Raw genomic sequence first — 26,624 nt, 5'->3', positions numbered from 1 at the left:
GGCTCCTCAACAAACAGTCCAAGGCATCTTGTACCCAAGGCATGGTGTATTGGTCAACTACAGTGCACCTGTTTAGGGTGTGGTAGTCGATACACATCCGGATTTTCCTACTTTTCTTATGGACCACCACAATGGGAGAGGCATATGGGCGGCAGGACTCTGTAATGATACCCTTCACAATCAACTCTTGAAGATGGTGCCGCACGTCTTCCATCTCAGAGAGAGCAATCTTCCTAGATCTCTCCCTTAAGGGTCAGGAGTCTTGTAGCCGGATGTGGTGTTCCACTCCTTTTGCACATCCCACATCCCACTCATGCAGTGAGAATATCTTGGATCTTTTGGAAAGCTTCTTCCTCAGGTTATCCTTCCACTCCTCAGACAGCGGTGAGTCTCCAAAGTCAAATTTTGCAGGATCTATCACTGGAACTTCAGTTTCACGCTGGGGTCTCACAATGGTTTCAGGCTCAAAGAGGTCTTCTATCTTCTGGCCTGGTTTCACAAACACATCATGGCTTGTTTCATTAGCAATCAGTATAATCTCCTTTTCCTGGGCTTTAGCAGGTAGGGTTATGACTCCACTGGGAACCAGCACTCCTTCAGGAAGCCCTCCTCAGCGGGCTGCTCTACCATTGCTAATGTTGCCTTTTAGGCAGGTACTCATGACAATCACCTCCTTTTCTGTCATTGCAGATACCATGAAGCCCGCATACCTTAATGCTCCCACTAATACCCCTTCTGGGAAGTAAACTATCATTTAAAGGTATTTCTGAATCTTAACTGATTTAAAATGAGCATTTGGGAATGTGATATGACATACATTAGGGACATACATTATAACTGCATCTAAAACATGTGAAGGGAGTTGCATTTTATAATACTGCTATACATTTATCTAGTACTTGAAAGATTCTGGTATGTTTCATAAAAAGTGTGATGAAATCTTTAATATCCACATAAAGCAGAGAAGAGCTCATTTTTTAACAATTTCATTTGAAAGCTCACCTGCAGTAAACCGAACACAGCTCAGTTCTCACCTTGAGAAGTTGAAAGGTTGGCTTGACCTTATCCTTAGGGTTTGAAGACATGGTCCAAGAGAGTCTTTCAAACCTTATGCTTGGACCTCTAAGCCATAACCCTCTGGTGATAAGAAACAGATGTTATATTATGGGGTCACTGAGTGGAGCAGCCATCGCTAGATGAAATTTGGAACAAGAGCAGGAAACAACATGAGTGAAGTTATACCTCTGTATAAGGCTCCAAATAGTTATACCCTGGAACAATCCAAGGAAAAACTCATCAGCCGTGAACTATTGTATGACGTAAGTGATCCGAAGTCATATGGTGAATAAAATTAATACAGTTTAAGGAGCAGTTTAAGGTTAAAAGTAGCCATGGGAGGGAAGGGGTCAGAACTGACTGAAGAGGCATTAACGCAGTGTATGTGTTTGAGTTCTGGAGCAAGCAATGTGAGCCCCTGGAAAGGCACCTTTCAAATTAGTTGACTCCCATTTGACATTCCTGGGTCCCAAGAAATAATTTGGGGACCCAGAAACCAATGAGAAAGACATCTGTAATCCTATGGGACCCAGAACAGAAAATTTGTTATGCAGGTATGAAATAATGATTAACAAGAGCATAGTATTAGCTAAATCCAATGGTTATGGAATTAACATAGAAAATGAAAATATCCTCTAAAATAGGATAATAAAGTAGTTTAAACTGAGATTATGCACAGTCTGCATGAAAGGCCTGCTTCAGGAAATGTCAGAATGAAAATGTTATTTGATTCAGTTACATTTTTATTATTCCTAAATGAAAAAATAGTGATCTAGGTTGCCATAGCAACAAAACACTATATTTTATTTCTGTGTAAGTCATCTGCAAATATAGTACTCTGACATGAAATAAAAACCAAAGCCCAGGAGAACAATCAACATTAATTTAATGCATTTATAATACAAAAGGAATATTTTCTGACCAATAGGTTTTGTTTTCAGATTTTAAAACTGCTGAAAAGGATATTTAATGCTAATATTGATTTCAAAGGAAGTCTGCTTTACTTACTTAGACCAAACAACCCAGAGTTCAAAATGTCTCGAAGGGCCAAATTTTCAATTAATTGGCTAATTGTTCATGTGGAATTTTGCCCACACACTAATTTGCATATACAATTCAATGCACACTGCCATTTAATCAGACAAATTAAAGTGGTCACAGGGGTGTGTGCAAAACAGCACGTGAAAAATTTGATGCTGCATATTGAAAATACAGTCTTTAGAGACATTTTGAACTCTGGGTTGCACTAGGTGAAAGCAGCCTTTTCTTGGAAATCATTATCTTGTAAGAGATTCTGCCACCCTTACTTGCTAAATTCCAAAGTCAATTAAATGAAAGGGACTGCTTGCAGAATAATGTATTTCTGAAAGGCCCGGATCCTACAAAGACTTATATACATACTTAACTTTACATATGTGAATAGTCTCATGGACTTCAGTGTGACTTCTCAAGTGTGTAAAATTAATCACGTGTGAAAATTTTTACAGATCAGGCCTGACATAAGTGTGAAGCCTTACAATTTTTAGATAATGAACTGCATACACAGTTATCAAATCAGCATTCCATTTGAATTGATGTCAAATTGAATTCATGTCAGAAGAACATTAGGTTTTGATGGCTAAACAAAATGTTTCATCTGTAAAGAGCAGACTTCTTCCAACAGTTATAACACTATTAAAGCAAAATTATTAAATTTCTCTTATATTGCTTACCTCTAGTAAGGTGAGGATCTCAATCTTTACTGCCTGTATCACAATTTACATCATTTTTTAGCAAGCTGGTGGCCCTAAACAAGAGATAAAGAAAGGGTCATTTTAACTGAAAACTCTGTGTTGGAACTGCTCTCATTGAAGTCTATGGAAGTTTTCCAGGCTTAAACTGGATATAAGTGATGCACTTCACCAGATGAGAATTGCTTCTCATTTTCAGGTGCCAGTACCTGCAATAAAGTCTTTTTTTGGCTCGTCTTTTTTTCCCCCAGTGATTTAATAATGATAGAACATCATAATGGTCCCTTCTGACCTTAGTATCTATGAATCTATGTGTTGCCATGTAAGCAGTTGTTGCTTCACTAGAATCAGGGAACAGCAAGAAGAGAAGCTCTGTCTCAAGCTTACTGTGGAAATCCCTTATCCATCTTCAATAGAGGAGGTATTTGAACCAGGGTCTCCCACATGAGTGCCCTAACCAGTGGTCTCAGGAGGCCTACTCCCCGTCCCCATTCTACATGGAGTTAGGTGTGTGCCACCACATTTCTTGCAAGAAATGGCTTAGACACCTAAGATGTTGTCAGGCATCTCACTACCACCTGCTCTTAGCATGAGGGAGTCTTGTCTGTGCCTGACAGGGGTCAGCTCCATCACAGGCAGCAAAAATGCTTCCATCTCAGACTACGCAGGATCTGCTTTCTGTCATGCAGCTTAGAAGAAGGCAAACGCCAACCCCCAAGTTCTCTGAGCTTCCCCCTGGAATGTCCAGCCCTTATTCCACTGAACACTCAGAGAATTCACAGATTCACTACTCCCAAAGGAACAGTACACAACAGCTTACCAGTTTCACCTCAGGACACAGCTCTGCTTAACACACAACACTTGGATTTATTTATAGAGAAAGTTAATTTAACAAAGAATGGAGAGTCAAATAATAGCTTAAGAAGGATTAATGGAAACAAAGGTTACATATAAAATAAAATCATAACATGCATTCCAGAGCCTAAAAACATAACTAACAAAATGCCCTTGGTCTAAAACTGCCGACCCAACGTCCTTCTCACGTTTTCAACCAGCATAGCTGAGATCCTCCTTTCATGAGACCAAGTCCAGTGGTAGCTTATAGACCCCAGATGAAGGATGCCAGGGCATCTCTCTGCACCCCTAGATATATTAGACCAATCATTTGTTCTTCACCTGTAAAGAGTGTTCGCTCCCCAAGGTTCACTTCCTCCTGTTAATTTCTTCTCTTGAAGTCCCCACAATTTCTTCATTAGCATTTGACTCAGTATGTAAATCGACTGCTATTGTAAGACTCACAATACACAATGGTCAGCTTGAGAGATAAGTGTCTCCCACCTCCTGTCTGATGGAAGCTGTCTTAAGGCACACTACCTGTGGGTCACCTACCTTTAACTACAGGCCCTTAATAACATAGTTTCCAATATACATACAAATCTCCCTATATATTATTCCACATATATTTTGCAAAGATTATGATGCTCAATGTGATACAGGTTTTCAGTAGAATCCTTACATGACACTTTTGTGTAAACTACTATGTAAATTCCAGATTCAGAAGATTCCTATAATCTTGATTCACCCCAGTCCCTTTGGCTACTTAGCAGCAAGAGGTCCTTGGGTCACAGACATCTCCCCTCAGGAGAGGGCTTCTGGCTCTGTATCAGAAGTGGAGATTAGAATGCTGGCTTTTGTGGATCCCATTCTTAGGCACCTAAGTGCCTAACTTAGGGTTTGTGGATTCCACTAGATGGCAGGGTGCCCATGAGTTAGGCATTACAATACTTAAGTCCCTCTGTGGGCCAGGCTTGGGCTCGTTTGAAAACTGTGAATCTAGCACTTATGAAAGTCTGAGAAGAACAGCAATTGGAATGATAACTGCACAGATGAGTTATACTCTACAGGATAAAATCCAGCACTCATTTTAAATGTCTTGATACTTCCTTGTGGTTTTGCCACTAATAATGCACCCATGCCAAACATATACTTGTTACTGTTTGTCACAGCACAGCATCATGTATTCTATATATGCATGAACATGTGTCTTTATAATACACACCCATTCTTTATAGATATGCACAGATTTCATATAAATAGATATGAGTAAAAGGAGAGAGAGAGAGAGAGAGACAGATTTTGAAACCACAGCAGGAGATGCCAGAAGGTTTGACCAAAGGGACGTGTCAATAACTGATACAAGACTTGGGATAAATCAAGGATATGGCATGTCAAACATAGATCAAGATAACTGAAACCAGTGGGAGCCATGGGAACTCAGCATTTTTGAAAATCAGGCTTAAGATTCTCAAATGCAGCACCCAAAAAATAGAGGTATTCACAGCCAGTGAACACCATTGAGAACATTCCTTCCCCAAATCAGACTAGTCAGGACTTTAAATTGCTGCTTTGGCATCATGGGATTTGTATTGAATAAGATTGCTTTTTACTCTTCTAAGCTCTCAGCTATAACTTACATTACACATCACTCATCACTGTCTGAAGCTGCTGCAGTATCAGCATCTTGTAGATGAAAATGAGAAGAAATTAAAGGAAATAAGATTTTTTGTCTTAATTGTACTATTGACTTCTTTCTAATACATTCTCCATTCCCAACGTACTTGAAATAAATCAGAAAGCCACAGAATCTTGACAAGGCTTGGTGCCACAGATGCTCCAAGTGAAGAAGCCAGAGAGACTCCAGGTACGGAACAGCTGCAGAATTATCTTTTGGGCAAGTGAGAATTCAGGCCTTTGTGTATGTGCAGTACCAAACACAACCTGTCTTGACTGAGACTTCTAGGTGTGACTGTTGTAGACATTTTAAATAAGTAAATAAGACAATATCAACAACAACAATCATGGTGGTACTGCAGAAATAGCAAGTTTCTCTAGAGGAAAAAATGGTACCTGCTTTCAAAGCACCAGCCAACAATACAAGAATCCCTAGGCTACTATTAAATTCCTTAAAAGTACAGTTGCAATTTTCCATTAAACTAACATAAACCTCAGATAAGGTGTAAATTTTCTAAGGACAACAAATCCTGGGGCAAAACTAAACATAACTTAAGTATTCATTATATGTTATAGAGAGACAAGATGGGTGAGGTAATACCTTTTATTGGACCAATTTCTGTTAGTGTAAGAAACAAGCTTTTGAAGTACACAGAGCTCTTCAGGTCAGATATGTTACAGGGAATTTGTTCCTACAGCTACAGATAATCTAAGTATCCTGTAGTGCCAATCTCAGATAAGAGCATTGTTCACCAGAGTTCTCAATCCTCTGCAATTCTATTTTAAACCTGTGTTACCACTAGTTGTAAAGTCTTTCACTGAAGTATTACTGTAACTGAGACCATTAAAGGAAGAAACTGATCATTTGCTAGTTCATTCTGCAAAAAAGGATGTTTATTTAGTAAAAAGTTGGGATTTAGAAGGATCATAACAGATGGAGCTGGGAGGGAAAAGTCAGAAATGTTTTCAGATATTCTAATATGGGGCCAGGAGGAACAAGCAAATCCTTATATATAAACACCCAGTCTTTGTCTAGTGAAGAATATTTAACCAAATTTGAGCTTCTGATGTGAGCAAGGAATTATTATTTATATAGTTCAAATCTGTGCCAGGGATTTTGCATACAAATATGTAAACAAAGTCTTTGCCTCAAAGAGGGTAATAATCTAAAGAGACAGATAAGGGGGGATGAGATATGCTGGGGGAAAGCTCCCACAGACTGAAGGGATAAAGTTAAGCCTGTGTTTTGTTTGTTCCACAACTTTTGTTTAGAATAGATTTTTAGTTTAGATTTTCCAACATCTATTTTTGCTTCATTGTGAGAATGACTCGTGCATAAGTCTTCTGAAGGAATTGTATTTTGAAGAGGGCTTTGCAAGAGGAAAGGATAGAGGTGTGGGGGAAAGGATCAAGGAGAAGGACGTCTGGGTTTTAAGCTTTGAGAATGGACAAGTACAAGTGCTTCTAAACCATTTTAATTTTGAAATAAGTTTTATCTGACTGACCTAGTCAACACTGTGTCAGTGTGTCCATTCATTTTGGTTGAGGTTTGCTCTGGATCTCTAATGAAATGTGGGCTGTGCTTATTTTATATATGTTACAATACAGATGACAAGTAAAGCACGAGCCCATCATCAGTGGAGCATTTGTCCACTATAAATGTGTCCATGTTACAATTCCAACAGAGAAAAGAAATTTGACATCTCCAGTGTAAAAATAAAATTAAAATATAGTACTAAATGTGCTCAATGATTAAAACCCATTTCTCAGGCAGATTAATGAGGGCAGTGTTGAGAGGCATAGACTGACTTTTTGCATATTGATGCTGACCATCACCATCCCAAAACCATACTCTTTAAGGGCTTGATCCTACAAATGCTGAAGTAGATGAATAGCTTTTCTCACGTGAATAGTCTTGACATCAGTGGGAGTACTCATGTCAATAAAACTATTCAGATTGCACTTTATAAACTATGTAGCTTATGAACCTCAATATAAGTGTTCAACAGATATTTTTTCACAGATTTCAAGGCCCAGAGGGACCACTGTGATCACCTAGTCTGATCAGAATAATTCAGGAGTAGAGTTGGGTGGGAATTTTCTAATGAAATGTTTTTTCATTGGAAAATGCTGTTTCATCAAAACCAAAATTGTTTGTTTGAAAAGGTTAGTTTCAACAAATCTCCTGACAAAAAAGAAAAAGGAGGAGGAGGAGGAGGAGGAAGAAATAAAGGCTTTTAAATTGTCAAAACGGGTGGTTTGACATTTTCTTAATGAAAAGTTTGAAGGTGTAGTTCAAAATGACTTTTCTTTTAAAATTTTAGTTAATTTATACTAAAAAAAGGTGATTTTTAAAGGTAAACAAGAGAAGGTGGAGGAGGAGGGACTGAAGGGTGACCAGGACAACCAGAGCCACCATGGGGAGGCTCCTGCTGTGGCTCCTGCTGTCCCTGTGGTGCATGGGGAAGGAAGCAAGTAGCATGCCAATTATACTGACATGGTACCAAAATAAAGGCACTGGAGGAGAGTTGTTGGAGAGCAGGACAAGCTTTGGCTATTGCCACACAGGGAATTGTAACTGATCTCCTTGATGGCCAGGTCCACGCAGCCCTTATGAAAGTGGTGGGACCCTACATCTCCCTAGTACCCCTCCATGGGCATGGGGAAACAGAGAATCAATGAGAGACCAAAGACCAGTTTGGACAGGTCACAGTATACTCTTTAACCTTCTGGTACCTCTGGCCATCCCTCATTTACAGCGAGCCAGGATGGTAACCTCCCTGCCAGTATGGAGGAGGGGTCATGTTATTAAGATAGAAGGCGTTGCATATTCTGAGGTCGCTGGGAGAGCATTGTATCCTAGTGAATGTTGCACCCACTCTGATAAGGAAATTCTGTGTACATGCCCATATAATAGTCTAACGAATCTGTCTAAGTTTGAAGTGGCCATCACTGAGAAACTGGTGCACACGGAGCTGGTCCAGATGAACGGTACCTACTGGTGTGTGACTGCCCAAAACTACTCCATCAAACTAAATGGAAAGCCCTGTCCCTCGAGGCATCCATCCATGTGCATGATGGTCCCCCGAAGGGCAACCCTGACTGTTGACAGGAGGTGGCTCCACCATACTCCACCAACGATGGGTAACCTAACATGGGATCCGGAATGGCACTACGGCAGTAAGTATCAAGTCCCTTATTTTCAACCTCCTTCCCAACCGGTCAATCCGTGTTCATGCACAAGTATGCTAAGTAGTCCAGCAGAGACGTAAAACAGCCATGTTTCACACCTTGCAAATCTCCCAGGAGGAGCTAAATGCCACATAAAATACAGATGGCTACAAGTTACTAGTGTGAGACAATGAGGACCTGATTTACCACTATGTAACTCTCCTTCTTTGCCGGTGTAACTCTTAATTTCAAAGGAGATACACTGGCGTAAACTGGTGTAAATTGCATGGTGTCTCAAGCCCTAAATAGTGAGTTAATGTACAAATGTAATGTAAGGGTCACACGGTCCCTAAATACATGCATGCAACCATCACTGCTATTAAATAGGACGTGTACTCACAGATTGTTGTTTGTGAATGTGCTTCACAATGTGCTAGGTGAATGTCCCAGAAAGGTTGTTCCCTGCCTCAAGGAGATCACAATCTGAGGACAGAAGTTAGGGGGAATGGTACAACAAACAAGGACATTAGTACAAGCCAGCTACACTCACTGCAAGCTGCACAGCAGAAGTGGGCCTTCAAGAGGGATCTAAACTTAAACATGGTAGGGTCCTTGCAGAGGTTGTCAGGGCAACTGTGACATGCAGAGGGCTCTGTGAGGATGAAGGCACAGAGGTGATTGTGCGAGAAGCTGGCAAATTGGTGGATGAGGCTAGGAGAACTGGCAGAGCTGAGATGGGGTGGCCGTGAATCTGGCCAAAGGAGGGTAACTAGGGAGGGGGAGAGTTATGTAGCACTTTGAAGGTGGTGACAAGAAGCTTATCTCCAATGTGACAGTAGATAGGGGCCAGTGAAGAGCTGCAAAGAGAGAAGGGACACGATCAAATGGGTGAACAAGATGACTTTGTCAGCAGAACTGTACATTGCCTGAAGTAGGGGGATGATGTGTGTGTGTTTTGAAGGCCGGAGGGTAGGTCATAGCAGTAGTCAAGGTGGGGACCTCATTGAAAGATTTGGCTGTGGGGGATGGAAATAAAAGATGACATATTGGAGAAGTTGAGGAAAAAGAAGCAGCAGGATTTCAATGTGGTCTGGATGTATGGAAAGAGTGGTCAAAAACATGCTCAAGTTGCATGGCGGAGTGACAGAGAGGCCTGTGTCCAAGGTGTGCCCCTTTACCTGCAGTCTCTGGTCACAGGCAATACACATTTACACAGAGTTGTTGCATATTTCCACCCAAGCGACATTCCCCAGTTGTTCCAAGCCAACATAAATGTGTCAATTTAACATTTAATATTTTTGTATCAATCAGTGTAGAGGATGATCTGGCAGACTCAGATTCTCTGGCTCATCATGCTCTTGATTCAGGGTAAAACAGCAACAAGGAAGAGATTAATTGACATTAGTTTTCAAATTTGCAACCTGATGACTCTGCCTTCTAGGTACCAGGCTGAAGGGCACAGTATATGTATTAAATGGATGGATGGATGCATGCAATCATCAAATCCACAATAGCTCTTAGGCCTGGTCTACACTAAAGAGGTAGGCTGAACCAGCTACATTGCTCAAGTATGTGAAAATTTCACACCCCTGAATGGTGTAGTTAAGACAACCTAACCCACAGTGTAGACAGCACTGGGTCAATGGAGGAATTCTTCCGTCGACCTAGCTACCACCTCTCAGGGAGGTGGATCTACCCGAGAACACCTCCCGTCGGCGTAGGTAGTGTCTACACAGAAGTGCTACGGCAGTGCAGCTGTGCTGCTGGACCATTTCAAGTGTAGACAAGCCCTTAAATTACAGTGGCACTCTCTGCAGGAGTGAATGTAACTAAGTTGCTTAAAGGAAAAAAGAGAGACATTTAATGCCTTGAATTGTCTTCCTCATTCAGACTTCAGTGGGGACATTGCAGTGACTCAGACTCCAGCATCCCTGTGTGTTTGAAATCTAAAAAAAACATTTTGAAATTATTGAACAAACATTTCAGTTGACCAGATCCAATTTTTTTTCCAGATTTTCAGTGTCACAGTTTCAAGGTTAACTACACCTTTGACCCCCAGTCTTCCTTGAGAGCATCCTGCAGAAAAATGTAAATAGCTGCAATAAAAACAGCATTATTTTATGGACTTAACATTTGTTTTAGTTCTGTTTTGAAGATGTTGTCCTGTTTTAAAATGAAATAATGTGAACACTATGATCTTATCCTGTGGTAGAGCATGTCTTGAAACTGTTTTTAAGATTTAACAACTTTGTAGTGCTGTGAATGTACAAAGTGCTCTAAAGCGGAGAATAAGCTGGAGAGAACCACTGACCGGAGGTTTTGGAAAGTAGCTTTGCACCTAACTAATATATGATATTATGATCTAACTGTCTATTTGGTAGGAATACTGTAGTGTGAATAGCAAATACATCAGACCAGATCCTAGCTGTGAGCCTCCACTGAAGTCAATGGAGCTATGCCGATTTATACTAACTGGTGATTTGGCCCATAGGGCTCAGTACTCCTTTAACATGGCAGAGGTGTGCTAGAGATTTGAATGAGGTGTTCCATTCCAGCCATGAATACCTAAAGCCATTATGATTTTGTAAGGCATAACGTGTCTACTGGGTGCTAGGAAGAGCACACTGGACTGAAGGATCTCTGACAGGTGTAGTTGGTGCTTCCCAACAGGGATCTCAGCTCTCACACCACTACACTGCAGAGCTGGCTGGACTTGAGGCTCCTCTTGTATCAGCCATCCAAATAAGGGCTGTCCCCTGCCTAATGCGGTGGGAGTAGGACTCACTGCATTCTCTGCCTCATAGTTCTCTTCCCTCCCTGTGCACTTGCACTGGAATGGGCATAGACTTTGTAAGTCGACTTCTGCAAGCGTTCCTGTGGGTATTTAATATTGTTTGCATTGCCTGTAATAATTCAACCATGTACATTGCTACAGCAGAATCTATTCAATATCTATTGCGTTTTTCTGGATTAATGAGATTGAAATGAATATTGTTCTGTAACTTCTATTTGTTTGTACCATATATCGTTATATAGCAAACCCAAAAGAAATGGCAAGAGCTATTGTGCCCCAAATGCAATGTAAAATCGCTGAGTCAATGAAAAATTAGAGAGAAAACAAGCCAATATATAATTAAAACTAAAAGTTTTACTTTATTTCAGCAGATGACAGCATAGTCAGGCTGACATTTCAACCCCAAAAGTGTGGGGAGGTGCAGTTTCCATGGTCTCACTGCAGGCTAATTTGCACTTCTTAAAAGAAATTAATATTCTGATCCTGTTTGCGCTTTGTTTTCTTTGATTTAAGCTGTGCAGCTTCTCTTCTTTGAAGAGTTAAAATACTGCAGATTCTTCCTTCTCTTCATTGTCTCAGCAAATTTCAGAAGGTTTCATATCAAAGTCACTGCCTTAGGGTCATCATATTGCTCATCCCAAAGGAAGTATAGTGCACGTCATCAACTAAAAATCTGATTGAACATGATGAAGCAGAAATCATTGTCCTTGTGAGTTGAAGAGAGGCATTTTTCACAAACAAGCCTACTTTATCGTTATGGCTAAGAATTCAAATTGTAATTTACAATCTCCTGTATTTGTAGAGCACTTATTCTGATACTCACTGAGTAGAATTCAAAAGGAATAAAGTTCTACAACTTTGTCCAACTCTAGTGCTTTTTAAAACAAAATCACCAAACTGTGTGTGGGCTAACTCGCTTCAAATCTCAGATTATATTTACCATAAGTAAAACTGTGCTTTTTTTGCACAACAAAAGTTGGTGTGAATGCTTAGATTTCTTCTCACCTCTAACTCTAAATTTTGATGCTTTTTTCCCCCCATTTGATGTTTGTGTAAAATATATGCTTTTATTCCTCCAGAAGTTATATACTTGATGCAGGAATTACTGGGTGAAAATCTATGGCTTGTGTTATGTAGGAGGTCAGACTAGATGACTATAATGATCCCTGCTGGCCTTAAATGTATGAATCACTTACTTACAGGGTACAGGAAATGCTCTGGATAAAATAAGAACCAACTCAAAGGTTTAAGTAAAATTCAAGCCAAACTCAAACTGAAGTCTGAAAACTTTTTTATTTTCATAGTCTCTGCACTTCCTTATTCCAGCAAGAATCAAAACCAAAGTTGTGAGTCAGTTATGAGAAATATTGTTCTATTCTCACTATTTGCAGCACAAATGAAAGCAGGAGGTACCAGAAATCTCACAAGAAAGCTCGTTCTTATGAGATTTCCAGCCCAGTTGGCTTCAGATAGGCATCTGAGCTTGTGTGTGCCTATCCTGAGTGAAAAGCCAAACAATCTCCTGATACTTTGAGGTTTGGACATCACTAGTTTGGCTCAGACCATTAACATTACTTAAGGCATAGGATTTTGCAGATGAACTGTGGTTACATTTGTTAAAACTATGATGGCCAGCTCAGTTTCCATCTACCTGTTTGGATGTGTTTATTTCTTATCACTTCCTCTTTCTCCTTTGGAAATATACACTATAAAGGGAGTATACTGTGCAGTAGATTATCCTCTTGTTAAATTTATGAGAATTGTTTTCAGCCCTTGTGAAATTGAAAATTCTGTCTCAACTGCGGCTTCCCACATCTAACATAATCAGAGATGTGCTGTTTTAATGATCTGTTGGTATTCTAAAAATGAGAACAATGACCTTTGTGATAATTAGTTGGTACAGAGAGCCTACTGAGATGGAAAGTGTAGAATTTAATGAGAGATTAGATTATATATTCTACTCATAACAGAGGTGGTAATGTCTAATGTTAATTATGAAACAAATAAACACTGCTACTATAATTCCTAAAGCTTCTTAACTCCTTCATTCTAATTGGGATATTCATATGTTTCTGTTCTATTTAATTGTTTTCCAGAGGAACAGAATGTTAGCGAATGTCCAATGCCATAAGCGCATGACATCATGTGATCTCATTTATCAATGATTCACTTGCATGCTATTTTTTATTGAGGTTTGTCTTCTCTCCTTGTCTAATTATTTCATTTTCCAAAATAAAGGAGTCTTGCAAATTGTCAACTTTTTATTTTTAGAAACCATAAAGGGTTAAAACATTTTCCTACTGATAGTGAAAAAAAATTTCATAAATATTCAAATTGTACCTTTTCAGTATGCAAATAGTGCCTTTTCAGATCCTGTAGCAGTGTATCTAAATCAACCCTAACAATAAAAATCTCATTACATTTTAAAATAAGCACATTTTTCATATACTTCTTTAGTCTCAACACCTCACAACCCCTGTCTTTGAATGATAATTTCCTGACTCCAGCTGCTGTTCTAGTCCATGCTACTGCTGTCTTAAGCCTCTGTTGTGGTGATTACTAGCCACTGTAGGGGTCAATCTTCAACATATAACAGACATTTTACTCAGCCAAGGTAGTTGACTTAAGCCCTGATTATACAACTGGCTCTATACAGGGATATTCTTGCATCTGTATGGAGCCCCATTGACTTCAGTGCATTTCCAGATGGCCATAGGAGTTCACTTATGTGGACGCAGTTGCAGACCAAGCCTATACGGAGCAGCTGTCTGCAGAACAAGCAAGATTTTCCTTAAATGTAGGGATGAAAGGTAAAATTCACCTCTGTGCAGGGGACCCTATGTACCACTTAAATCCTACATAAGATGCCCATAGATCTTTTCTGGGCCTTTATGCACAAGCGTGTGTGCCAGACATCAGGGTGGGGTGAGGGAAAGAAGAGGGCACCAGGACATCAGAGCACAAGCTGCTGAGGAGAGTAGGGAGCACAGGACACCAGGAACTAGTTGCTGACGTCCAAGACAGGGTAACTTATGTAAAAGGGCATATATATGTCCCCCCGGTCCTCCAAGGACTACAACCTTACAGGTATGCCATGACTCCCCCTTGGCATGACATTTCAGTTGCTTTAAAAGTCAGCACCTTGTCTCTTGGGTTTTCTAGTGGCCAAGCATATGGGCCACAGTGAAAGCCTATGTGGCCTCTTGCAATGTATGTGCCTGCTCCAAAGCAGTACACAATAAACCTCTGGCTCTTGGACAGTCATTGCCTTAGACTTTGTAGTAGAACTACACAAGTCCAATGTGTCCATGACCACCCTGACAGTTGTGGACCAAGTCACAAAGTTGGCACACTTCATTCCATGCACTGGCTTACCCTTCTCCCAGGAAACTGCCCAGCTATGGATAGACCAGCTGTCTTCCTCTGTAGCCTCCCAGAGCCCAATGTCTCTGACCGTGGTGCACAATTTGTCTCCCACTTCTGATGAGACGCTCTCTGGGTTTTGGGCATCTGTCATAAATATAAAGGGAAGGCTAACCACCTTTAAATCCCTCCTGGCCAGAGGAAAAACCCTTTCACCTGTAAAGGGTTAAGAAGCTAAAGATAACCTCGCTGGCACCTGACCAAAATGACCAATGAGGAGACAAGATACTTTCAAAGCTGGAGGGGGGGGGGAACAAAGGGTTCTCTCTGTCTCTGTGTTGCATTCCTGCTCTGGTCCCGGCAAAAGCAGGTCAGAACTCCTGTAAAGGGTTAATAAGCAATCTAGCTAGATATGCGTTAGATTCTGTTTTGTTTAAATGGCTGATAAAATAAGTGGTGCTGAATGGAATGTATATTCCTGTTTTTGTGTCTTTTTGTAACTTAAGGTTTAGCCTAGAGGGATTCTCTATGTTTTGAATCTGATTACCCTGTAAGGTATTTACCATCCTGATTTTACAGAGGTGATTCTTTTACTTTTCTTTAATTAAAATTCTTCTTTTAAGAACCTGATTGCTTTTTCATTGTTCTTAAGATCCAAGGGTTTGGGTCTGTGTTCACCTATGCAAATTGGTGAGGATTTTATCAAGCCTTCCCCAGGAAAGGGGGCATAGGGCTTGGGGGGATTTTTGGGGGAAAGACGTTTCCAAGTGGGCTCTTTCCTGGTTATATTTGTTAGATGCTTGGTGGTGGAAGCAATAAAGTCCAGGGAAAAAAGGAAAAATATAGTTTGTACCTTGGGGAAGTTTTAACCTAAGCTGGTAAAAATAAGCTTAGGGGGTTTTTCATGCAGGTTCCCACATCTGTACCCTAGAGTTCAGAGTGGGGAAGGAACCTTGACAGCATCTGATCCTGCCTCTCTTCCACCTATCACTCTCAGACTAACAGTCAAGCAGAGAGACCCATCCAGATATTGGAACAGTACCTTTGATGTTATATCGACTTCCACCAGAATGCCTGGTCCTTGCTGCTGTCCCAGGCAGAGTACAATAAGGCAGAACACACATCTATGGGGCAAAGCCCCTTTTTTTCAAACTATGGGTTTCACCTCCCGGCTCTACCCAGAGCTACTTTCAACTTCCCACAATCCAGCAGCCCTGGACTGGATACAAGAGCAATGCCCCTCTTCTTTCTTCCCATTGCTCATGAAGATGATTGTCAATATGGAAGACCAGGTCTAAGAAGGCTTTCAAGGCTGAATCCTCACTCTGGCACTTTGAGTGCAGAAGGTGGAGGCCCACAAGGATTTTAAAAATTAATACTTGCCACTCCAGGTTTGTATTACACTTCCAAGCTTACAGCTTTTCTCTGACCTTGGTTTGGTAAATGCTGCCACCACCCAAATGCAAAAAAAAAAAAAAAAAAAAAAAAAAACCACACACCACACCCTTTGAACCCAGGAAGGAGCACTTGGGATACCCTGTGGGGTACCTCAATCCCTTTCACCTCCGTCTGGGGAAGAGCTGAGAAAGAAAATAAAGGAAATTAGCTGTGGCTACCAGATAATCAAGCAACATTCACAAACCTCTTAGGACACCAAAAATCCAACCCTGTTCTTAAAAAAGGTAAATTTTATTAGAAACAAAAAGGAAGAAAATACATCTGGAACTTAGGGTTTTGCTAGATTTTAAAAGAGCAATTCCAAAAATCAAGTACCAAGAATAGCTTTCTTGGGGTCCAGTTAAAAGTTACAAGCAACCAAAAGCACCTGAGAGCACAGAAGAGATCCACAAGCCAAAATAAAGAAATAAACCTGATCACATCAATTTAAACATTCCCTATCCAATGATTTCTTCTAGGTATGGAAGATGAATTTTCATACCTGGTTCAAGCCTTACGCAGCATTCCTGCTTATAGCATTGCTGCTCCCTGTGTCCTTCTCCAGAGAACAGACAAAGGGGAAGTTTTTTTCCCCATTTTAAAAAGTTTTAGCCTTCCCACTGGTTCTTTTGGTCCTTTTCCTTTACCTGGGGCAAGCAGAGAACAGCCACCAAGAGAGACTTTATAGCTAACTGGCTGGCTGTTCATAAAAGGGAGCTAACCCCCCTCAGCACATTTCATTTATCACAAAGGCTTTCAGACCCATTGGGGCCTCTACTCAGGCCAGTTAGTCCTTAGCCTCATCGCAACAGATACTCCAAAACCAAGATGTCCTAAAAATTCACCTGGAGGAGGCCAAGAAGAGCTACAAACAATATGTGGATGTCCAACGACAGAAGGGTCCCACCCTGTTGGAAGGACTGTAGGTATGGCTCTCCACAAAAAAACCTACACATGAATAGGCCATTTTGTAAATTAGACTACCCGTTCCTTGGTTCCTACCGAATTCGTCAGCAAATTAATCCTGTCGCTTTTGAACTTGACTTGCCCCATTCTCTCCAAATACACCCAGTTTTCTACATATCACTCCTGAAGCCCCTTCCTCATGACCAGTCCCCTCACTGCTCCCAATCACCACCATCACCACTGCTGTTACATGTTCAAGGCCACAATGAGTGCATCATCTATGAGATACTTGATGCCAAAATCAGATGGGGGTAAACTCTGGTATTTTGTGCATTCCTGAAGAGCACACCTGGGAACCTGCAGAGAATGTTTGCGCTCCTGATCTGGTAAACACCTTTCACTAAAACTACCCTGAAAAACCTGGCCCAAGACCACCCTGAGGGCACACTAGAGGAAGGGGGGTGATGTGAGGGATCGTGGGCCTCAAAACTGGATCTATGGGTCTCCAGGCAGTACTCAGGCCACAACTGCCAACCATCAGCTCACCTAAGTAACCAGAGAAGGGAACCAGTGAAGTGTTAGCTGGCAGAGGGCCCCACCTCTGAAGCTCCTGACTCTGGGAAACATCCAGCACCCCCCACTGGCTCAGGAGCTCCATATAAACTAGGAGTAGCTCACTTGACTCCTGAGCCCTGCATTCCTGTGTGCTCCTGGTTCCTGTTCTTATCCCAGACTCCTGTCTAATCCCAGTGCTGGCCTGCCTTACTCCAGGTCCCTGTTCCTCTGTCTTACTCCATTGCTGTATCTGGCTTGGCACCTGATGATATCTTTGGTTCTGCCTCCGATGCTGACCACTAGGCCTGATTCCTGCTCCGACCACCTATGCCCCAGTCATCCCACCTGGGCTTTGGATCAGGCCCAAAGAGACAAGGTGCGTGACAGTTGTCTCTTGGGGTATGTCTACACAGCAACTAGACACCCACGGCTGGCTTGTGCCAGCTGACTCATGCTGGTGGGGTTTGGGCTGGAGCCCAGGCTCTAGGACCCTGTGAGGAGGGAGGGCTCAGAGCTCAGGCTCCAGCCTGAGCCCGGACATCTACACAGCAATGACACACTCCCGTAGCCCAAGCTCTGCAAGCTCAAGTTGGCTAGCATGAACCAGCTTCAGGTTTTTCTTTGCTGTGTAGACATACCCTGGGTGAAGGGCGCAGGGGCCATGCTTGTGGGGTACCTGAGTTGTAAGAAGAGAGTCATGTGAGGAGTTGTTAGACAAGGAGGGGTTTTTGGTTGAGTAGCAATATAGAATATATTTGTTTCTTATATGAACTGACTAAAATAGTGTTCTGTCTAAAATAGGGTTCTGTTCAGGCAGGTGGAGAGAGAGACAATATTTTGATCTGGTTTGGACTTTTTCAAAACACGCTATCTGTAGTTAGTTTAAACTTCATTTTTCTGCATGGTTTCTTTTAGGGGGCTTATCCCTTCACCCTCCCATTCCCTGGTCCTTCTCGCGTGAACAGAGAGCGGCAATACCCGAAGTCTGAAGGTGCAAACAATTTGATGTTCATTGGGGTGAACTTCCAGCAAGCAAAATGATTCCAATTTCCTTCCTCAGTGTCCCCATTCCCAGCTCTGATGCCACAGACCCTTGCTTGTGTCCCTGTTCCCATTCCCCCACTTAGCAAAACAGGATTCCAATCCCTTCCCTTACTTCCTGATTGACTGAAGACTATATAGTAAAATTTGAGTTCTGCTTAGCTATACCTTAACCAATCATTTTACTGAAATTTAAACTAACCAATCCTAACGTATTGTAACATGATTATCTAACCAATTATATCCCACCACCTTAATTGGTTTACACCCAACAAAATTAATTATACAGCAGAGAGAAGCAATCACAGAACCAGACGAGATTATACAGACAAACAATAGCAAAGTGGGAACTACAATGACAAAACAACACAGAAGTGAGGATTTCACTCCCCAGCTATTGATAAGTGAGTTCTTGCCAGACTGGATGCTATCAAACTGAGTTTTCTTTAACTCTTCTAGGCTCTTCCCTTTCTCTGGAGGTGATAGATTGGGGCTGTTAAAAAGGTGATCCAAACTGCCTTATTTCAGTGTGGCTGGTGAGGGCATGACAGTTCGCTTCCCAGCTTATGGCTGCCCCTGCTGTTTAGCCAAAAGGCTTAGCCTAAGAACAAGGCCTTAGACTATCATAGTGAGAGAATGCCTATAAACAGGCAGACTGATTTTGATTCTTGTTTTGTACCTCTATAACTTGCTAAGTGATAAACATATACCTAAATTCTTAAACTATAGGCTTTTACAGACAGGCCAGAATATCTATATCCTAACATTTCTCTTGGCCATTTCAAATGACATTGGGGTTAAACTTGGTTGCAAAGCCTGCTTATACCTTCAACATCTGCAGAACAACCCTTATGTGTGATATCATCAATACAGGCAAACTTCACCTCTGGTCTTTACTCCACAGGCCCTGTTCAAGAAAAATGCTTTAAGCAGGAGATGAAAGGGGTTCCTTTACCCTATTGCATGGTATCACAGGGGAAAATAACTTTATCATCTCATTAGGCCCTTTTGAAACTTTCTGTGCTCTTAACCTTGCCTGTATTAGGGCTTCATTCTGCCTCAGACCCAATCTCATTCTTTTACCTCCAACCACACATCCTTAGAGAAAAACTTGAATCAGGCCCTCTAGTGAAACTGACCCCCCAGAAAGATTGGCTCTGAATCACAGAACTCCACAGATGTCTTCTAAATTAAAAGGAGGAAGATAAAAAAGAGGAGAATTGGTGAGTGACTGTGAAGAGCAAGAGTGAAAAAGATGATTCTAGCATTTGTTCAGCTACCTTCCCACAAGGAAAATCTTCACCCAGAGCCCTGTATGCCCTAATGAAAAAGTCCTTGATACTCCTGTATTGCTATTGACCTCCACACCAGAGGTAGGAAGTGACAACCCACCCCACAGGGAGTTGGCATCGCAATGGGCTAGAGGCAGGGGTGCCGGAACAGCGGGAGCCTGGGGGCTATGGCCCCAACACTTTTTACCAGCCGTAAGAGTGAGCGACGGGAGGGAGGAGACGGAGAGGAGTGAGCAGGGGCAGGGTCTTGGGGGGGGGGGGGGGGGGGGAAGGGCAGCACGAAGGCAGGGCTTCTGCGGAATGGACGGTGTGACGGCAGGAGTTTGGGGTGAACAGACTGCACAGGGGTGGCACCTCAGGGGGAAGGTATGACACGGGAGAAAGGGGCCACACTTCTCTCCCTTCTGTGTTTCTCTGTTTTGTCTAAAACAGGAAAGAGACTGTGGTTCCCTATTCAGAATTGAACAATGGAACTAACCCATTCTTCGCCACCAAAAAGGACTATTTGACTCACTAAGGCACTTCAACAAATGTTTGCTACCTCCAAAAAGGGACTTTGATAAGTTTTGATTCATTATTTATTTTCTATAATGAATCCATTTCAGTTTCAATGCTCTTTAACTTGTTTTTATTCTATTTTTTTGGTGTGTTTCAATCAATATAATTCTAAGCATTGGCATGAATTTTATATTGTGTTTGCCATGGTACTAAGCAGGCTCAGGTCTCTTTATACCTAACTCTGAATCTTGTTTAACACTGTTTAATGGTGGATTGTGCTAACACCTGTAGCTCATATATTCCATGTAAATTAATACAACATGCCATAGGTCACCAAACTCTCAGTCCTTGGGTTCAAATCACTAGAGAACTCTGCTTCTCTCAGTATCTAGCAGAATATCTTTTAAATAATTTATTTTATGCCAACATCAAAATACAAAGAAAATTACCAACTCAAAAAATACTGAGTCTGATTTCTACAGAAACATGCCGTGGACTTCAAAGTTATAGCCTCAGTCAACCCTTAACTCATCTTGTTTTGCTTACCATAGGCATTACAGAAATGGCTAGATACTGTAAACCCATACTCATTTACAGACCTTACTTAACTGCAGTGGGTAAGGACTATTAATTAGCATGAGCAAGGTTTGCAGGGTCAGGCACTATGATTACCTGTTGTTCTATAACCATAGCAATGCTTAGGTACAACTGGATGAGTTTGGGGTTGAGGGCTTAGTTCAGTGGTGGAGTTGAGAATGATTGATTAGTCCTTTCCAGGCTCAGGGTCAGAGTTTGTCAATTTATATTATAAATTCCTTTGTTCTGTCAGTTTAAACTGGATTTTTTGCATATCTTTTATGTTCTTTAATTTCCTTAAGCATCACTATGTGGCTATTTGGTAGGTTTCCATCAATCTTTGATGGGAAAATGTCCAGTTGCTTTCCTTATTCTATGAATTGTGATTTAAGCAGAACTAGTGTGTCACTCACTAATACTGAATTTGTTTCAAAGTCTACAAATCAAGATGGATGGTAATTAACACTACAAATCAAGATGGATGGTAATTCCTTCAGAGCTGCAGCTAATTGTTTAACTGTAACTACAGTATCTAATAGCTCCTCAAAACCATTATTAACACATCTCAGACATGTTTTTCTTTATTTAAAAAACCAAAGAGATTTGAATTCCTTTGCCAGCTTTTGACATATTTTTTGTCTGATCTTGGGTACTAAGAAGCAAAATAATTCCTAGTTTCCTTGCTGTGGCACATGGAATACTGAACACTTGTTTCACCTTTAAGGTCTGGAGCTTTCTGGGCAGGCAGTGTTAAGAAAGATTCATCAGCAGGCACTAGTTGCAGCTGCATTTGAACCTTAAACTAGAGTGTCCTGGTTGCAAGTTATAATAAAGATCCATATTGCCTTGAATCATTTTTGTTATTTTGAATTGTTCTCATCGAATTAAAAAGTCATCACAGTTCATTAAAAAGGCATGACTGGCTTACTTGGATCTGAAAATATACTCTTCCTGCTTGACTGCATAGATAAATGACACATATAGCAATGATTGCAGGAATATTCTAGGCTTTTTTCTCAAAGGGAAGCAAAACTGTCTCTTGTCTAGTAAAATAATGTGATATGTTCCTTTTTGTAGTACACGGATGCAAAAGAGTTAGCATGCTCAAATCTGCAAAACAGAACGGATTAAAATAATACACATCATGCCATGCAGTGAGAAGAAAAAGTATTTGTAATAGCCCACCACAGGTGTGACAAAACACCCATTGAAGAGATCAAAAACTGCAGCAACTGTGTCGGGGATGACATGGAGCATCACACAACTACATGCAGTGCACAGTCTACAGAAAGGGGCCACACTATGTAACGCATATGCAATGGATCATCTCTGCTCTTGGCTGCCCAGGTTGAGACACCTGACGTCATTTAAGTTCTGTGCAATTTTACTCATTAATCTTTCTATTGACACACATGGGCATCCATTTCTGCCAATGAAGTGTATGGCTTTTGTGATCACTGCATTCATTCAGGGACTAAAGTATTCTTAGATTAGCATATTTTCACTCAACCTAAGGCTTGCAGCTACCATGTAAGTCTGCTTCCAAGAATCATAGCAGCTTTCTTATTTGGCATTCCAGAGCTCTGTCTCTGCCCTAACCCTGCCCTCTATTTCTGCACGTACCAGTCTGTATTTTCTGCCTCATACATATTTGATAATTCTTTTCATAGTTGTATGTGAGGGTTTGCACTCTCTCTGGACTTCTGGTTACAATTGTCATATTAAGAATAAGTCAGTAACACCAGAAATAATTTTCTAAAGATACAGATTCTATTATGAAGGAAAATACATGTAGAAACTTGAAGCTAAGCTAGAGCTGGGGAAATAATTGATTTTTAACTTCAAACAACAAACCAAAAAAAAAAAAAATCAGAAAAATTAGCTGTGTCAGTTCTGAAAATGTTTGGAATTTGTCAGCAAATTGGACATATCTATTTTGGGCCAGCAAACTGTGTGCCCCCTACCTTATAATCTTTAGCCTAGTGGTTAGGCCCCTGGGGTTGGAAGAGACAGGTTTGAATCCCCATTCTAGAGCAGGGTCTCAAACTCTAGTCTCCTTTTCCTAGCTGAGCATCTGAACCGCCAAGCTATAGACTCTTCTGGAGTAGGCTGCTTTTAGTCTCTCCCATTGAAACTGTTTCATTTTGTACAAAAACTTAAATAGGCTTCAGACCAAAGAGAGAGCACGTGAGAATTACTCTATAGCTTGGGGAGTGAGACATTCACCTGGGAGCTAGGAAATGTGGGTTTAAATCTCTCTGCTGAATCAGGTAGAGAGAAGACATGAATCTACATCTCGTATTCCCAAAAAGTTTCATGTTGACCAAAATTACTTTTGTGTGGGGGCAAATAAAATATTAATTGGGGAAATTTCACCTAGCTTTAGCTAAATCTACAAGGGGGATTTAGACTCACCATTGCAATGCCTCACTTAGGATCCTGCCATCTAGTATAATCCATACCTTCAAAGTAGGCAACCAAACTCTCTATATAATGCAAGCAGATAGTTAAGTGCCCAGGAATGGGATTCACAAATGCCAGCAAGTTGAGCAGGGAGCCACCTAAGGTAGACAGCAGGAGCTCCCAAGGAGAGGGCTAGGGCCTAAGCCCTGCCCTGGAAAGAGAGTTAATCATTGGTCCAGAAAGCGTGAAAATGGCCCAGTGGGTAGGGCACTCATCTGAGCTGGAGGAGAGGCAGGTTCCAGTCTCTGCTCCAGTGATTATTTTATATGAAGTGGAACAGCCTCAACAGGAGAGGCTGAAAAAAAAAAAACACAATCCCAGAAAACCCCATAGCCCAGTGGTTAGGTGACTCCCCTCGCAGGTGGAAGACCTGGGTTCAGGTCCATACCCCAGAGCAAGGATCTGAACCCACATCGTAGTTGCATGCTCTAAACGCTGGGGGCCTACAGAAGTGGGGACACAACTTTATCCTCTATTCTGCATGGGCCAAATCCAGTAGGCCTGTGAACACATCTATTGGGTTGGGCCCTGCAGGTGGGAGAGACCCTACTTAGTGAAGACAATTGGGGATTAGGAATGAGCTAGGCCCTGGGCATCATAGATGGTTGTGTAGCCAGACATGCAGGCACCATGGGCACTTGACTGGTAGAAACTTAGGTGCCTAGGGAATTTAGGCACCTACAGGGTTAGGCAGCAGCTGAGCATGGGTTTTAAGCATCTAAAGTTTGGACTTAAGCACCTAACGTGGCAGATAGGTTCCTAGCTCCTTTTGTGGATCTAGCTCTTAGTGAAAGCAAGTGTTAAAGACAGAGGCAGTGCTAGCCCATTGGGGGCCCTAAAAGAAGGAATATCCCCCCCCAAACACACAAAAAATGGAATAGGGGGCACCCTTGAGGTGCTTTGGGCCCTAAGCAATTGTTCAGTCTGCTTATGCCTTGCACCGGCTCTGGTTGAAGAACGGTCAAATCCAAAAGAACACACCGTCAGACCCAATCCTAAACAGGAACATGATCAGTCCATTTAAAAGAAAAACTCCATTAATTTTAATTAAAGGAAAAAATGCAGAAGAATGTTAAAATCCCTAATCAGTAAGAGAAGTGTGGATTTTCAAAAAAGTCTTCAGCGCGCACACTTCGGACTGGATTTTCAAGAGAGCTCAATTGCCATTCAGGCACCTCAATGAAGTGGCCAAATTCTCAAAAGTGCTTCAGCACTCATCAACTCTCATTGTTCTGAAAGGTTCCCTAAGTGGGAGCTGAGTTCTTTTGAAAATCTAGCTCTAAAAATGACAAATATATTTATTTTTAAAGCAAATGATCTTTCCACCGCCCACTCTAGAAAATGCATGATTCTACTGGGGGTTCTTCAACCTCTATTCTTCAGTCAATTACTAAGAAGTAAGTGGGAGTTAATCCATCTACAAAGACAGGCTGTGTGTTTGGGAGAAGTGTTTTCCATTATCTCATATTGCCACCCCTCACATCACAATTTTTTTGGAAGTAAGGTTAATCTTTAGGTTGCACATGTGGCCTTTACTTCTCTTCCCCAGATGATAGGGTTCCTAAAATCAACCACAGAGCTGTTTTATGCCACAAAGCACACGGTATCTTTCTCCCTTACCCCCACCTCCCTGGAGAAGCAAAGGAAGAGGCTAGTAAACTGGGATGTACTGTAGAAACTAATAAATCCCACAATCACTTCTCTCTTCAGCTAATCTTAAGAATGAACCTATCAGCAAGGGAAGATCAAAACTAGCTTTGGGATGTGTATGATTTAAACTTCTTGTCGGGGTAATTTAATCTTAACCTTGATTTTTTTAAAAAAATAAAGGGTGGGAGGAGGTGGTGGTAAGTGAGGGTACAGAAATAAGGAACAGATGGAAAACAGCCATGAGAGAAAAAAAAAAAAAATCAGCAGCAGTGGGACATGATCCCCTGGGAAGTGGAGTTTCCTGAGGGTGCAGGGCCAGGTGGGCAATGAGAGCGAGAGGAGGAACAATGTGTGATTGGAGATAAAGTGATCAGGTGGTGGCAGACAGAAGAGATGGGCGGGCAGGAGTTATTTATAAAGGGAGCCTAAGCAGAATCTAGAAAGGCAAGCCAACTGATGAGCCAGTGTGGGGAGCTGCCTGAAGTAGTGGGGCTGCCAGCAAGGAGAAATTGTGTAGAGGTCAGGGGAGGAGATCAGGAAAGGTAGCCAGGAGGAGAAGCAGAAGAAATCAAAATGTATCAGCGTGATGGGAGTGCAACAATTCCTCCCAGCAACATAGTGGACCCAGGATTGACTAGAGGGGGGTGCAGGCTTGCTAGACCGTAGTTTGCTGCATGCTCTTTCAAGTACAGCAGCAATGCTTACAGCTGGTTTCCTGCATTCTCTTATATAATTTTGGGCAATGTTAACACCTATAGAATATGTAGATTTGTAATGCTGAGCCTCCAGTTCTCATTAATTTTGTTTTACTAGAATCGTAGAATCATAGATTATTAGGGTTGGAAGAGACCTCAGGAGCTCATCTAATCCAGTGGTTCTCAAACTAGAGCCGCCGCTTGTTCAGGGAAAGCCCCTGGAGAGCCGGGCCAGTTTGTTTACCTGCCGCGTCCGCAGGTTCGGTCGATTGCAGCTCCCACTGGCCGCGGTTCGCCGCTCCAGGCCAATGGGGGCTGCAGGAAGGGCGGCTAGTACATCCCTAGGCCCGTGCCACTTCCCGCAGCCTCCATTGAGAACAAGCGGCGGCCCTAGTTTGAGAACTACTGATCTAGTCCAATCCCCTGCTCAAAGCGGTACCAACACCAACTAAATCATCCCAGCTAGGGCTTTGTCAAGTAAGACCTTAAAAACCTTTAAGGATGGAGATTGCACCACCTCCCTAGGTAACCCATTCCTGTGCTTCACTATCCACCTAGTGAAATAGTTTTTCCTAATATCCAACCTAGACTTCCCCCACTGCAACTAGAGACCATTGCTTCTTGTTCTGTCATCTGCCACCACTGAGAACAGCCAAGCTCCATCCTCTTTGGAACCCCCACTTCAGGTAGTTGAAGGCTGCTATCAAATCCCTCCTCACTCTTCTCTTCTGCAGACTAAACAAGCCCAGTTCCCTCAGCCTCTCCTCATAAGTCATGTACCCCATCCCCCTGATCATTTCTGTTGCCCTCCGCTGGACTCTCTCCAATCTGTCCACATCCTTTCTGTAGTGGGGGGCCGAAAACTGGACGCAATGCTCCAGATGTG

The 26,624-nt window shown here is 41.8% G+C and overlaps 1 long non-coding RNA gene across 1 annotated transcript in view; it reads right to left on the bottom strand.

The window, feature by feature from the left end:
* The window catches only part of LOC119565818, an 82,314-nt gene that overhangs the window by 29,336 nt on the left and 26,354 nt on the right, over positions 1 to 26,624 (bottom strand). Inside the window, exons 2-3 of the long non-coding RNA XR_005224811.2 lie at positions 2,769 to 2,842; positions 1,035 to 1,137 (exon numbers count right to left, since the gene is read on the bottom strand). This is a non-coding gene — a long non-coding RNA (uncharacterized LOC119565818). The remainder of the gene's footprint in view (positions 1 to 1,034; positions 1,138 to 2,768; positions 2,843 to 26,624) is intronic.

This window comes from Chelonia mydas, chromosome 1 (assembly GCF_015237465.2).
Source record: "Chelonia mydas isolate rCheMyd1 chromosome 1, rCheMyd1.pri.v2, whole genome shotgun sequence".
NCBI classification, from domain to species: Eukaryota; Metazoa; Chordata; order Testudines; family Cheloniidae; genus Chelonia; species Chelonia mydas.
The sequence above is the reverse complement of the archived record's forward strand: the minus strand, read 5'-3'. Positions and strand labels throughout refer to the sequence as shown.